Below are 14966 nucleotides of genomic sequence, written 5' to 3'. Positions count from 1 at the left end.
CATCCCCTTGGTCTCATCTCTTTTTCACTGCCATGACAGTGGCTCACTGAAGCATGTTCTTGCCTCGGGCAGATGCCCTCTGAAATTTATTTTAACTTAAATTTATTAATATCCTCTGTTTCTTACCTTTTACCTGATGGTTTTGACCTTAACCTCTGCTTGCCATGGCACTTCTGATTGAATTTCAACATGAACATCAACTCTGCATGAGTTCTGATGCCTGTTGCTGTCTATATTTATCCTTTTTTAAGTTAAGAAGAATTGCATTGAGTGAAACAGATGGTGATATTGCATGTGTGCGAGACATACGTGTGAAAAGTTCCCAGTGTTCACTGACTGTGCAGTGTCCTGCTAAACTCTGCTCTGCACTTCTTGAAGGGATCATGTAGCCTTTTAGTCAGCAGATAGTGGTATGATTTACATAATTAAATATATGTGATTTGTTCAAACAAGTTTAGATGGAGCTGGTTATAAGCAGGTGCTTATGCAAGAAGATGAAGTCCTTTGCACCTGGATTGTGAACCTATGTATAGGTGAAGCCCATGTGAGAAATGGAGGAAACTGAAGAACACTGTTGGTTCCACACCACCCACCTGCTTTGAAGACCATTCAGGCACTGCAGGACCTGTGGACAGAACAGGTATATTTCTCAGGTACAAGAGTCACACACTGTCTGTGGCCCTATCGGGGGGCTGAGTCTGGTGATATGGAAACCAGGCTCTCTTCTCTCCTATGACACAGATTTCATTTTTGATCTTGGGCACTAGAAATGCAAAAACAGTTGGACCTCCTTTTGAAGGGGAATGAGGAAAGGGAAATATAGAATATTCAACCAATAAGATATAAAACAAACAAGGAAATAAAACAATTATGCACAAGTGGTGTTTTCTTTAGTTTTAGCAATTCACTATGAAATCATCAAATGTTCCTGCCAATCTTTCAGTCTATTGTGTCTGTTTGATGAGTGATATTTATTTTCAGTGATTATGAGGTGAATAAAGACAAACCACAGGAGCACATGTGTTTTCTTATTATGTCTTATAAAAGAATGCACTTGGATAAAATGATTTTCAGATATTCCTAAATTTAAAAATACTCAGTGCAAAACCAGCTAAAATTGGAAGCATTGATGACAGAATCCATTCTAGTTTTCTGTTCTGCAACAGCTGCCTTCTTTATTTCTGTTTCTTTTGAGTTTGCATTAACCCCGTTTCTGTGCCCGGCAGGGTGAAAATACAGACCCCAATCTTGCCTGGGTACTCATTGCAATCCCTCTACTGATCAGCAGGGGCTCCTCTCGGACTGTGCCTGACTTGGTTCTCCGCTCTCCCCGCTTGCCATTGACCACCCCATGGTGTCTCCACACTGGCTCCCTGATGTGAATCGCGTAACGCCGGGGTAACACATTAGTGTAATTTTTGTGTTCACCAAGTGTCTCTAGTTTTTCACCTCACAAGTCCTCCAAAAAGAGGAATGGATGAATCACCATAAATGAGTTGTCAAAGGACATTTTCTCTGTTCCAAAAGCCAGGCTATGAAAGAGCAGCAGTACCACCACGTTCAGATTATGATCACTGATGGATGTGAAAAGATTTTGCTGCATTTTTACTACAATTGCAACTAATGCTTGATGAATTTCAGATCTGGGTAATGGGAACTCTCTCCTCCCCTTTTCCTCCCCCCAGATATCTTCTCCGATCATCACTGTGCCTGACAATATTAATGAACAGATCCTCCTGGAAATTATGATTCTATGATTCCCAAAGGTGGAGATGAATTTAAGCGTGTCTTGAATCTCATGCTCCTGTTTTTATTCAGTATGTTCAGTTCTACTTTCACTGAGTTCAAGGATATTTGGACTCAGAGCTCAGGTTTCAGGCTCCAGTGGAAGCTGAGGAGCTTGATCCAGATAACAGGGAGGGTATAATTGACTCTGGTGACCAAGGTGGCTCTTTTGATAGGATAACCAGCCTGCCCAGGGTGACCAAGTGACTCAGGTGCTTTTCTCCACATGCTGCAAAAAAAAAATAGCAACGGAAAGACACAGCTTCATTCTACCAACAACATTGATTAACTGGTCACAAACACACATTACTGATGTGTAGATAGCCTGGAGAAAACACAGTGCAAAGGTATGAGTACAAGAGAAGTGCCAGTGAAGCTGGACAATTGTTAAATCATGTTATTCACTCAGGTGGGGCTTAGGAGAGACTCAGTTTTTAGAAGAGAACTGAAGAAGCTGAAAGAGGTAAGTCTTTTACTAGTTTATGGTGAATAATTTATTTAATTACTGGAAATCTGAGAGAATAAATTATTTACTCAGATGTTTTCCAACAGACAAAACTCAAATCTCCTTATAAGAACCATTCCGGGAAGGCTATTACTATTTATCATGAAGAAAATAAGACACTGAAAGCAGTTGCTGTAGAGTTGTGGGTATGTTGCACAATGGAAATTAATAAGATGCCTTTTTCATCTTGTTACAGAAATATGAAGAGCAGTAGTGACTGCTGACTCAATTTTTCCTAGCCTTTTTTTGTTTGTTTGGGGGTTGGGGGCAGAGGGGGGAAGCAAATTTTTAGTAACTTATACTCATGTGGTCTTGCTTTCACTCTACCATTCTCTACATTGTCATTGCTCCCAAAGGCTCTTTTGAGAGACATTTTTAAGAGGTTTTTCATGCATGCCAGCTTTAGGTGTTCACAGTACAGGTGTCTGGATCTTAGCTGGCTGGCTGCAGAACTCTGTGACAGACTGTAGAGATGTGTCAATGCAGCCCATGGAGCTCAGGGTGAGATGTGGCCCACCAGTCAGGGTCTGAGGCATATTGCTCCCTAAAGAGCATATACGCTAGTGTCAGCTCTCCACTGACTGTAGAGATGTGCTTAGTTACCTTTGTACACTGTAAGCAACTTCATTTAACATCAGACCTCCTGGTACTTGCTTTCCAAGTGCCACTTTGGGAGCCAGGGATCTTTGGATGCTCCCCAGTCTGCCAGAGTTGATCTGGATGTGTTTTGTGGATGATAGTCAGTGAACATTTTCCAGAAAATTCTGACTTGCGTGACATTTCTCTGTTATTTTCTCCTACTTTTGTGAGAGTGTGATTTCATTCCATATCATATGTTGCAAAAACTGACAACTGTGTGCCAGACATTACCCCGGAAAATAATAGTGGAGACTTTCATGGTACTGTACTCAAAAATGGGATTTTGGTGCATGAAATGCTCTTAGCAACCCAGATTTCTACATCTGGTAGCTCATCAAAATGAAACTGATGAATTTATTTCTGGCTTGCTCAGTCTGAGTCTTGCATGGGCCAAGAGTGAAGAGGCTCCTCTATAGGTCTGGGAGGGGAGTTTGAGGCTTGGCTCCAGGCTTGTGCTGAAGCTCATTCCTCCTTATTTGCATGTGTGGTAAAGCTCACCATGCAACTCTCTGAGTAAGTGCAAAGAATCATAGAATCATAGAATCATAGAATCGTAGGGGTTGGAAGGGACCTCGAAAGATCATCTAGTCCAACCCCCCCACCAGAGCAGGGTCACCCAGAGCACATCACACAGGAAGGCGTCCAGGCGGGTCTTGAATGTCTCCAGTGAAGAAGACTCCACAACCTCTCTGGGCAGCCTGTTCCAGTGCTCTGTCACTCTCACAGTAAAAAAAAATAATCTGATATTCACCTTAAGCCTCCTATGCTCCAATTTGTATCCATTACTCCTTACATGTAGGAGTATCCAGACCTTGCTTTGCACACCCTCAACTTTGTTTCCTGTGACCTGGGGTTTGCCAGGAAGAGCATAGAGATGTCTAACATGTGGAGTGACAGGGAATCAGAAGCACAGCCAGAAGCAACACCATTAGATCAGACCTGGCTGACTGCTGAAGCCAGCCACACAACTTGATGAGGATGGCTCTGACACTGTCTGGGTAGGTCATTGCCATAACCAAATAATTTATCCTGCCCCAGCTTCTGTAGCATCTCTTGTACAACTAATCTTCTGTGAACTTGACTTCAAAGCGTTTTGAAGGAAGTTCCATCTCTTGCAGAGTTAATCTACAGTCCTACTCATGCTGGGACTTGTAGACACCACAGCCATGCAGATAATATCTGGCTAATAAAAGTAATACCCACATTTGTTATTGCAATGAAAGCAAAACCGTTGTATTCTGTAGTTCTTTACACCTGCAGCTTGCTAGTCTTATAGATGTTAATTTCCAGGTAAGGATACGTTTTGAGTATGGTTATTGAGGAATCAGCCATGCTGATCTGACAGGCAATAGGATCTGCATGACTAATTTCCTGAGAAACAAAAGGTCAATGTTCTTCCTTAATAGTAGAGAGAAAGAAAATATTTGCATGGTGAATGTGGTGAATTTGTAGATGAATATAATCAGCTTTGCCCAGTCTATTGCAGTTAAATGATTTCTGTGTCTAGCACGCAGACCAAAAGAACCATTTCACAGCCCCTCACAAAAAGTGGCCAATCATTATTGCAACCCTTGGGACTGACTGTGATAACATTAATCACGATGAATCGATGTGGCATCTATCAGACCATAATATGCAGCTCTATGAGAGCACCACTGGGTTGTGTTTTCAGAGTAGTGCAGACTAGTTTATATTTTTCCCTTCACCCACAGAGAACTTTTTCCAGTCACTAAAAATATCTTATTCACAGCAACATCTCAGCTGTTTTCTACAGTGCAATGGGGGTGGACTAGATGACTTTTAAAAGTCCTTTCCAACCCAAAATATTCTATGATTCTGTGGTTGGATTTTTTTTTTTTGTAAGCTGAGAACCATGAATTCTTCTGATATAGAATGACTTAACCATTACCAAACTCCAAACTATACCATCACTGAAGAAATTAGAGTCCTGAAAACACTTTTAAAATCCTATGAGTGAAGCTGTTCATTCTAAAAAAAAAAAAAAAGATCAAGGGAAAAACTTATCTCTTCCTGTGTGATTGATCTTTTTCTCATGTGATTGCCCTCTGACCTACAATAAATCATTTTAGAGTGTGTCAGGAAAATGTTTTCAATAGCTTTAGAGCTAGGAGGAGGAAAGTTTTGTTTCTCAAAGTAATATCACACAAAACATTTAAACAATTGCAGGTTTTCTGTTATTTTTCCCACATTCAATGAGATTATGGAGGAAGATTTTTCCCCATGTTGATGTGAGTTGATAGCATCTAATGAACATTGCCATCTGAAATCCATATACAATTTTCATGCTGTAGGAGGTATAGAGAATTTCCTTATGGATTAAGAACCTAACAAGAAAAAAACATACTGGAGAAATTACAGGCCTGCTTTTTTGACCTGGTGCTCATTTGAAAATAGGGATATTTTAAAAAATAACTCCCTATTGAAAAAAAAAAAGAAATCAAAAGAGTATTGCTGAAACCATTGCCACAGTTGGTCTCCAGAGGCAAGAAGGAGTATAAAGGCTGACTTTCCTCTGATCTCTTTTCAGGTAGTCCAATCCCTCATGGTAATTTTTGTGGTGAGGTGATTGTAGTTCTTCCACGCAGAAAACCACTGTGTCTGCAAAACCACCTTGAGCTCCATTCCAGCCTTGCTTTGAAAACAATGTGCAGTGACTTCATTGTGAGGGGTGGCAATGCCTTCTGACACACACTGGACTCGTAAAACCTGAATTTGGTGGCCTTTGATGGATGCATCCTGCAGAAGACATCCATTTGACAAGCAGTTTGGAGGTGGGTGATGCCTTCTATAATGACAAAAACCTGAAAGGGACTTTCTACAGGAAATTAATTATTTCCCATTATTTATTAAAGTTATCACTATTATGTTGTGTTACTAAACATATGTTAGGACACCTGAGATAGGATTCCTGTGGATAAATACAGGCATCTAGAGCACAGATAACTACATCTGGGCTAATAACCACACATTGTGGGTATGGTAGTGGAGGCCAGAGAGCAGTTTGATGCATCCTGGAGAACATATCTAAAATTGTCATCTTAAGAACATCCTAAAAGTGCCTAATTCTCTTAATGGATTTTTAGTTTCTCTTTCTGGAGTTATCTGAGATGAGCTCAGATGCCAAAATTTCAGATGTGTGATGCTGGGAGAGATGAACCTCTCTGAGTCACAAGCAATCTTATAGGCAATTTAAAAGCAGAACTCCCAGTCTAAACACATTAATAGATTCAATAGATTTTAAATACTGACTTGCTATATTCTACTTATTCAAATATTTGTGTTTGTTGTACACTAAGTATTACATGAATTTGTTAAATTGTTCTCCCATTTAAATTCAATTTCTTGCGGTTTCACTATCCACAACCAGCATCCCTCTTTTCGAAGAGGCCCCCCACATCTTTACAGTAAAACAGCCCAGAAATGTCATGATGTAACTCTGATACCCTCCTAATCAGTTGGGCTCTGGCTGGGTGGGTAACCCCCGAGGCAGCGAGAATCTCCTGCACCTACGGCTTGTCCAGCTTCCCGTTCTCAGAACTACCGACCACAAGAAACTCCTGTGGTTACTAACAGAAGAAACAAGTTCCCTCCAATCTCCCAGTGCACCTTGTCAGTTGTGGTTTGTGAGAATTACACTGCGCTCTTATCCAAGGCACTCAGGACTGGTGCAGGCTTTGAGCCCTTTCATGCTGCTTGTTCGGGGTCTTCAGCCTACTGCTTCAAACTTTCCGGAGCGGTGGCTCCGTTCTGTGGGAAATAGTTCAAATTAGTCCCACAAAGAAAACCATTGCCTGGTGAAAACTGCCTGTGCTCAATCACAACCACTCTGTGGGAATGAAACAAGGCTTCCCTTGAGAATTTTTTATTTATTTTTCATTTATGTCTCTACTAATGGGTGAGATGAGTCTGTGGTGAAGATCTTGGCACCTTCTTCCATGTAAGACTTTCTGAATAAAGCTGAGCAGCCTCTGTTCATGTATATCACGGCTCTAACACCACCTTTGATATTAGAATGATAAGAAATGAACCATTTAATGGTAGTAAGGTGTGAAATGGGCGATGTGACATGACATGTTTCCTAATTAAACCACTCATAACAATAAAAATTTCTACCAGGTTCTTCTATTAAAACACATATCTACATCAGGAAAACCTTTGTAATGGTTGGTCTCTCATTTTTTTAATTTCTTGAGCATTTGTGTACCTTTTTTTTTTTTTCAACATGATCCAAAAGATCAAGTCTTGCAAAACATCTTCTATTTAAAAAAGTTACCCGCATTGCAGCTTTAGCCTGTGATTGCTTGGCTGTGATCCTGGTGGGATTACACCAGCCTCTAATGGCCTGTTTTCTCTGGTTGCTCCTGGCTATTCTGCAATAGCACAACTCAGCTCCATCAAGGAAATAACTGCAATTTTCTGTTCCCTAATGAATTTCATAATGTAATCAGTGGCAAGCCACGACTGAGAATGAAACTAAAACTTGTTGTAATGGTCAGGCAAGAAACTTGACTTGGAGCTTTGTTTTGACTGGGTCCTAACTAAGGAGAGGCATTGCTGACAGCTCTGAGTATACTCTGTGGATGCTGATGGCTCCAGTGGCAATAAAAATGTTCACAGTTTTTTGTTTTTGTCTTGCTTTCATTACCACTGTAATGTGGCTTCTTTCTGTGAAGTCTGGGTTCCAGCTAATAATCTGGTTCCACAGGCAGGAACAGCCTTCAGCTCCCTGCAGAGATTAATTAAAGAAAATATAGTAAAATCACCCTGGGAGTTACTGTGTGGAAGGTCAGACTCCCAGGTGCTGGCTGAGGGCAGGTATGCAGCTGAAGATGTCACCAGGCATCCAGGGGTTCTCAGAAATATTCAGGCATTGAGTGTACTTGGAATAGTGAAGACGAGTTATTTAGGTGTAAAGCATCAGGGACAAAGTGATGAAGGGCCACCAAGGTTCACTCACACAAGGACACACCTCCACATTGCTTTTGTACTTGTCAGCATGATTCAGTTTAGGTTTGACCTAGCAGGATGAGCAACAAATGGCCAAGTACTGGCAAGCCTGATTCCTACTTCTTTCCCAGCTTCTCAGTCTGCTAGGAAAGTTTAGTGGCAGCTGACTGCTGCACATCTCTTTTAGCTGTGGAACAGGACAGTCCAGGAGGACTTTTAAGTCCATCTCCAGAGGGGTTTAATATAATAAACTATTTGGCTTAGTAATTGTGTGGGCATGGGGGACATCTGAATGATGCCACATCAGGAAAAGTCCACCCTAGCAATGAGTGAGCAAAGAAGCATGATTATTCCTTCAACACATCAGCCCAAGCAAGTGACATGTATCACCATAAGTGCTGCAGCTTCTCTAAGGTCCCTTGGTGAATGACTATGATTATTGTCTCTCTGCAAATACTGATTGCCCTGGTGGGTGGAAGAGCATGAGGATGACTCTCTGGGAGCCCTCACAATTTGTAACGAAAAAAACAAAAGGCATTCACAATTTCATTGTGCTCATTTGTGGCTGTGGTTATTGTGTCAACCTTCCCCACTGAAGAGCCTGGTCTAGACACTGTGGTTCTTTTCCCTGGGCTGGCAGCTCAGGAGCTGGAATGACGGGAGTCTGGAAAGATAGTTGGGGTTTCTTTTCACTGTGGGCGAGATGGTTGCTGCTTTCACACTACTGAGGGTGGAGGTGAACTTTCCTGATGGGCTTTTGTTGGCACATAGTTCTGATAAGCAGAATCCCACACTTCCAGAGTGCTTTGGAGGAGAAGTACAGGCTGGAATACTTTTAAGAGAAGTGCACACAAGACTTCACAGAGTCATTTGTTACAACTGTTACTCCACTGCCAAAATCTCTGCTATGGTCATTTGGCACCTGACTGTGGAGTTGAGCACAGCTGTGCCAATTGCCACCAGCAGAGACTTGGCCTTCTCTGCTGGAAAATCCCAGACTTCCAGGGTACACTTATCTTGTTAGAGCTATTTTGTCTGTAGTGAAGCTAGACAAGTCATTTGACATTGCTAGGCTGGTCTGTTAAAAGCACTCATAAGTGTGAGGGGTTTTGTTATGGCGGAGGATGCAGCTCCACATCCCACCCAGGTCAGCACTCACTGCAGTGAAGACAAGTGGTCAACAGTGCTGACCCCCTGTCCCTAGAAAGAGGCCAGTCTTCCCTATTCCTTGTCTTAGTACTCTAACCCAGCACTTCACATTTCCATACCCCATGGCTCACTCATTTAGAAGCATCTGCCCTCCCCAGCTCTGTGCTGACCAGCTTTCCTCCTTTCCTGGCTAGGGTGCTCTGATGCTGTGCTCCTAGCGGTGTGGCCTCCCCCATCTCAATGGTGGCTCATTGCACTGGTTAGACCACAGGTGCCACAGTGTATGGGCCTGCACATAGGGAAAAACCCTATGAAGCTGCTGATGTGCAACTATTTCTGGCTGAGTCCCAGGCAATCCCTTGAATAGACTAAACTCAGAGCTGACCCACCAGACAGTTTAGGAAGGTGGTGTTCCCACAGACAGACACCCAACACAAGGCGGGATAAACAAATGGTTCCGCCTAAAATACCATATCACTGCATATTTTCTCCTGCTTATGAACTGAAAAATGAAAATTAATGCTAGGCAGTGTTCAAGACCTTGCTGTTTTGGCTCGGTGATCAGAGAAGTGCATTATGAGACTCATTTGCTGCTTCCTCTAGTTCAGAGGGTAGGAGAGAAGATCCCTCCCACGGGGCAGAGCTCAGTGGTCTCAACCAAGCAAGGGTAATATTAATGAATACAATGTGCATAGAAGCTCCACGTGTCATTTTTGGGATGGAAAAACTGCTCAGCACTAAATATGTATGATGGGATACAAAAAATGTTAGCAGTAGTGGTAAAAATTAGCCTTGCAAGGCTTCTCCTTTAAAGAGGGGAGCAGAATTGTTGAGATGCATGATACGAAATAACTGCAATAGTTGCAGGTTGTTTAGTTGGTTGCTCTTTGTGATAAAGTGATTGCTTCAAGGTACACGCTGCCTTCTCTCCCAGGACTCCAGTCAAAACATGGATTGTAGAAACCAGTTCCCTTTTACACTTTGACTGCCTGGTATTTACATTCTCCACTCATTGTTTGTTCTCACTCTCCTCTTGCCTCCGTTGAAGTGCCTGCTGTGAGTTGTGCCATTTGTTAGGGACAGCCAGAAGATGTTGATTGTACTGCCTTCCTCACAGGAATCTTCTGTGCAGTGACGCTCACCCCCGCTGTGTCTGATTTCCTCAGTGGTGTGCAAGGTAAACAGGCACTCAATTAGCTGTAATGCACGGATGATCACATTTGCTAGGGTACCTGGATTTAAAAGCAGAAAGGACTGTTAACATGTAGCCTGACCTTGTATTTTCCAGGTTCTGTTGCACAGTTTATTAAAAACACTTTCCCTTCTTTGTGGTCTGTGGGACTACTAGGTAAAAGGCTAATGCCCACACCCCAGTTTCCAGAGACAAGCCCTGGGAGGAAAGATGAAGTTGCAGACCAGATGAATCAAGCTGGTGTTTAGCTGTTATAGCACTGAAATGCTGATTTCACTGTTTGGATATCCTGTTTAGACACCTTAAAAACTGGACATTCTACACTGCTGTTTCCTGAGCCTAAATCCATTATAAAAGTAGGCGTATGACTTCCCACTCAGTTTCAGACCTACATACATATTAGAAAGTTTATCTGTATGTTTTATTGCAAGCATAGTTTTGCAAAGACAGAAAAAGTTTGTTCACACACAAGTTAACTAAAAAGGGGCATTTATATACTAATCAGAAATTTCTACACTTCATTGAAGTAAACATTCCCCTCCCATTAACATCTCTCCAGGAAATTAAAAAATTCTGATTAAATGCCGACTCTTGCAATCTCTATACAGTTAAACCTCTTATTAGTTAGATTTGCTCCAAGGCCATGGGTGTCTTTAAGAGACTATTTGAACTTCTTTGGATTTCATAAGTTTTCAAATCAGGCAGCAGATGCTCAGGAAGCAGAGCGTGTGGGTGAGCTCATTTTGGGCAGTTTGCAGAATAAGCCAAATCTGGGAGTGGAGGATGGTCCCCACTGCATTGCACATGGGATGAGAACCATCAGTGCCCAAAGAGTACAAGCACGTAGGATGTTCTGCCAGATAAGAGCTGCAGCATTTTCCTTCCACTTTTTTTCTGGTGTAAAGGACCCTACATACCCTACAGCAGTGCAGGCCACCCTGTGCAGTGCAAATTAAACTCAGGTTACATTCAGCACCAGAGTGAGGAGTGCAGTTACTGTGAACTGCTCTTAAGTGACTATCTTTCCTGATCGACAAAATCTAAGGAGAAAATTTTCTTGACTTTGTCATCTTAACTGAGCTCCTACAGGTGTGTGGGCTGATCCCAGATCATCTAAGTAATTGCTGGTCGCCATACAGTACTTGCTAATGCAGACAAAAATAACAAGTTCTCTGTAGTTGGGAATCTTGATAGCTCCAGGGAGTAGGACTTCAAAAGTCTTCAAGAAAAGGAGCCTTGTGACCTACCCAAAAGGATAAGTGAAGCAAAGACCATAAATAAATAAACTTCTTGTGAACGTGGTAAGTTATGCGGGGCTTTCTCCCTGGATATGTGAAATAAGAATGGTTTTCAGGCCTACTCTTCCTGAGACAAGCAGAAAAACTCTTACTGACTTCTGTAGATATGAGATCAGACCCTAAAGTGTTACCCCAAACAGGCAGAGCTCCATGGGAGGAAAAAGAAAAAGCATTTATTGAAGCTGGAATAGTGTTACACAGTCAAAAAAACAGCACAGCCTGGCCAGAAATGCCCCTCTCCGACCTCTGCAGTGGCCACCCCTTCAGTATAACCACAGCAGCACATTTCATTTCACAGGCAGTCTTACTGCTGGTACCTACTTATGTTTAGTTTTCTCTGTGTGAGTAAAGGGGTGGCTTCCATCAATGACCAAAAAAAAACCCCAAGCTGCCAGAGCAGCAGTAAAAAAAGTGCATGTGTGTGACTAGAGCAGTTCAATGCCTAATCTGTTCCTCCTGTTAAAATACTGTTTATTGCTGGTTGTCAGTAAAGACTGACCAGTAAATGGAGATGCCAGCTCCATCTGGGTGCCAGATTAGCGGGAGGAGAGCTGCTTCCTTTGGATCTTCCTGACACATTTCCTAAATTGCAGCAAGGATCATTCCTGCCCTGGGACTGACTCCAAGGCATCATTAGAGGGAGCTGTTGCCCCAGCAAGGCCGAACCTGCCTTTGCGCTGCCCTCCAGACCAGCTCTGAACTGCTGTGAAAGGGAGAAAATTCAATTGATTCATGAGTCGGCACCTTTCTGTACAGCACTGTCAATCATGTCAGCTCTTGAGGGTGCTTCGCAAATAAATATCTTAATTTTCATTTGTTTGGCTTTCTGTAAGCAACAGAAGAAAGATGTCGGAGCTAAACTGTGCCTGCACTGTGATCCTCCACTGCTGGCTGGGGGAGCCAGGGAAGCCCTTTAGCCCTTCAGTTAACCTGCATTAAAAAAGCAGGGGAGAACTTTGACATAATTTTCTTCTGTCATTTCACCAGCCCTTTGTTTGAACCATCAGTCTTTTCCCTCATCCTGACCCTGTTCTCATTTCCATCACAACTGGAGTAATTCAAATCAAACTGGGGGAGTTACATGGACACAAACTCCTGTAAATGAGATCAGAGCTTTTTGTGAAAGAGAACAAAGGTCCAGGACCAAAATCTTAGCAAAGTGGAGCATCTGACTCAGTAGTTAAGCTTTGCTTATAACTTGTAACCATTTTTCTTGGAAAAAAATGTCAGGATCATGGCTCGGGGTACCCTGCCTGCAAGCATTATGTGCTTGTTTTCCTAATTGGGGATGGGCATGTTGTTAGGTTTTGTTTTCTAACGAGAAATGTGTGGAGATTAGATACACGGTGTCACTGTTGTTATTCCAGGCTGATAACATCACATGGCATATTTCATACTAAAAGAAGGTGTAGATTGAATTACTGCAGGCCCAGGATGTTGTGCACTGTGTGGGTAAGAGTGTATTTCAGCCACATGAGGCAATACATGGGGTATTGTTTTAAATGTGCATGGGCTGAATTAAAAATGTCAGCTATCACATGAGGGTTGTTTTTTAACAGACAAGAACAATTGTGTAACCAGATCCTTATGCTTATTAAACCAAATTCAGATCGGTGGATAAAATTCAAATAGGAATAAATTTGCCTGTTTACTTTTAGTATCTTGAAGCTGGGAGTTGGCTCATTTACAGAGAGTCTGTGCTCTGTATACCTGTAAACCAGCATTCTTAAAACTATGCAACTCACTTCAAGCAGATAAGATTATCTTGGTATTTGCAGTTTTCCTTCTACTCTTCTGTTTTTCCTATGGAGAGCACTTGGCACTGTCCCTGCTCTAAGGTAATACTATTTCATTTTCCAAAGCAATTTGTCAGGTTTCTAAGTGTGACCATGCAGCATGTAAATTCAATGTATAATCCTTCTGCTGTCATTTTATCCATTTAAATGGACTGAATACAAGGCATATTTTTGTAATCTGTCTGTACTCTCTCGGGACAGCTTTGTAAATGACATGTTACATTCCCAAGTCTCAGCCAGGCAAAGAGGTTCATTCAGTGCCAATACAGAACAGTTATTTCCTAATAAGTATATTAACTGCTCAAAATGGGGTGGCAAAGAGCTAAGAAAAAGTTCTGTCAGACAGAAAGCAAGCAGGAGAGAAGCCACAAGAGTCTCTGCCGGGAGCATCTGTCCATCAGGATGGTGTCCAGCAGGCTGCTGGCAGATCTGGCAGGTTACCCCCCATGGGGTGATCCAAGTGCTGTGAGTTAAGCTGCTCCGTGGTCAAAAGGCACACCGCCAAGCTGGAGATGCCCAGGACTCAAGTGCTGTGTTCCACTGCAAGTTAGCAGCAGCCACTGTTGCAGCTAAAAGAAACAGCTCTCTCTCTCTTGTCCTGCCCTTCCTGCCATCACTAAGTAGGGTTTTCTTGGCTCTGCAGGCAACTTGGTCTTGGAAGTGACCTGGTTTAAGATCAGAAAATAGCCACAAAAGGTCATTTTAACTGATCTGATTTGTTGTATAGCCACAGGCACTGGCCCCAAGGCTTGGTGGCACCAGAGCAGACTAAATTGCAGGGAGAAGTGAGGAAGACCAGGACTACCTCTTCTTGTGGCAGTGCTGGTTTATGTTGGATTAAAGTGAGCATGAAGCTCCAGGTTAAGCTACCTAAGTTACCTCCTGCCTGCCTCAGTTCCATAGTGCTGGGTCTTTAACTCCAAAAGCTAAAGGGCAGCTGAAGGAGGTGCACTCTGTTAGCCCCCCTGCCTGTTTTACCCCTGTCCAGCTTTGTACCTCTACCATGGCTGGGGCATTTTGGTTCAATTAGTTGGTTCAGCTCCTTCAGTGAGTTCTCTTTGCCGCTTCTCCATTTGCTTCTTAGGGCTGTCAACTCATTGCCTTAAATTTCAAGAAAAAAAAAAAAAGAAAGCAGTATTTTCACAAGGTGCAGAACTGAGCAGTGGAACTCACTGCCATGGGATGTTGTAGAACCAAAAGCATGAAGGAGTTTGGCTTTTTTTCAAAGGTGTTGTTAACTCATGGAGGAGGGCTACAGTGAACAGTTGACAGTTATTAAATACACTTATCTCAGGAAGGCTGTTATTTACTAGTCAATGTGAAAAGGATCATTCTGTGCATAACCTGCTCCCGTCTGTTTCTTAAATCTTAATGTACGTCCACAATCCCCTCCTTAATCTGGCAGGGGCCAAGGTTCAGGACAGCAAACTAGGACGTTGGACCTTTGGCCTGATCCAGCATAGCCTTTCCTACACTTCATAAACAATATTTTAATAATCTGTGAGTGGAACTTAAGCCATGAATGTGCATTGTCACACTTTGTGCACAAATTATCACCTGTAAATGCAGTAGCTTATCTGGCAAACTGTGTGGTCATATATTCTTAAGGAAGAATAAGATCTGGGTGTTAGCTT

This window comes from Apus apus, chromosome 2, assembly GCF_020740795.1.
Source record: "Apus apus isolate bApuApu2 chromosome 2, bApuApu2.pri.cur, whole genome shotgun sequence".
NCBI classification, from domain to species: domain Eukaryota; kingdom Metazoa; phylum Chordata; class Aves; order Apodiformes; family Apodidae; genus Apus; species Apus apus.
Note: the sequence above shows the minus strand (reverse complement) of the source record.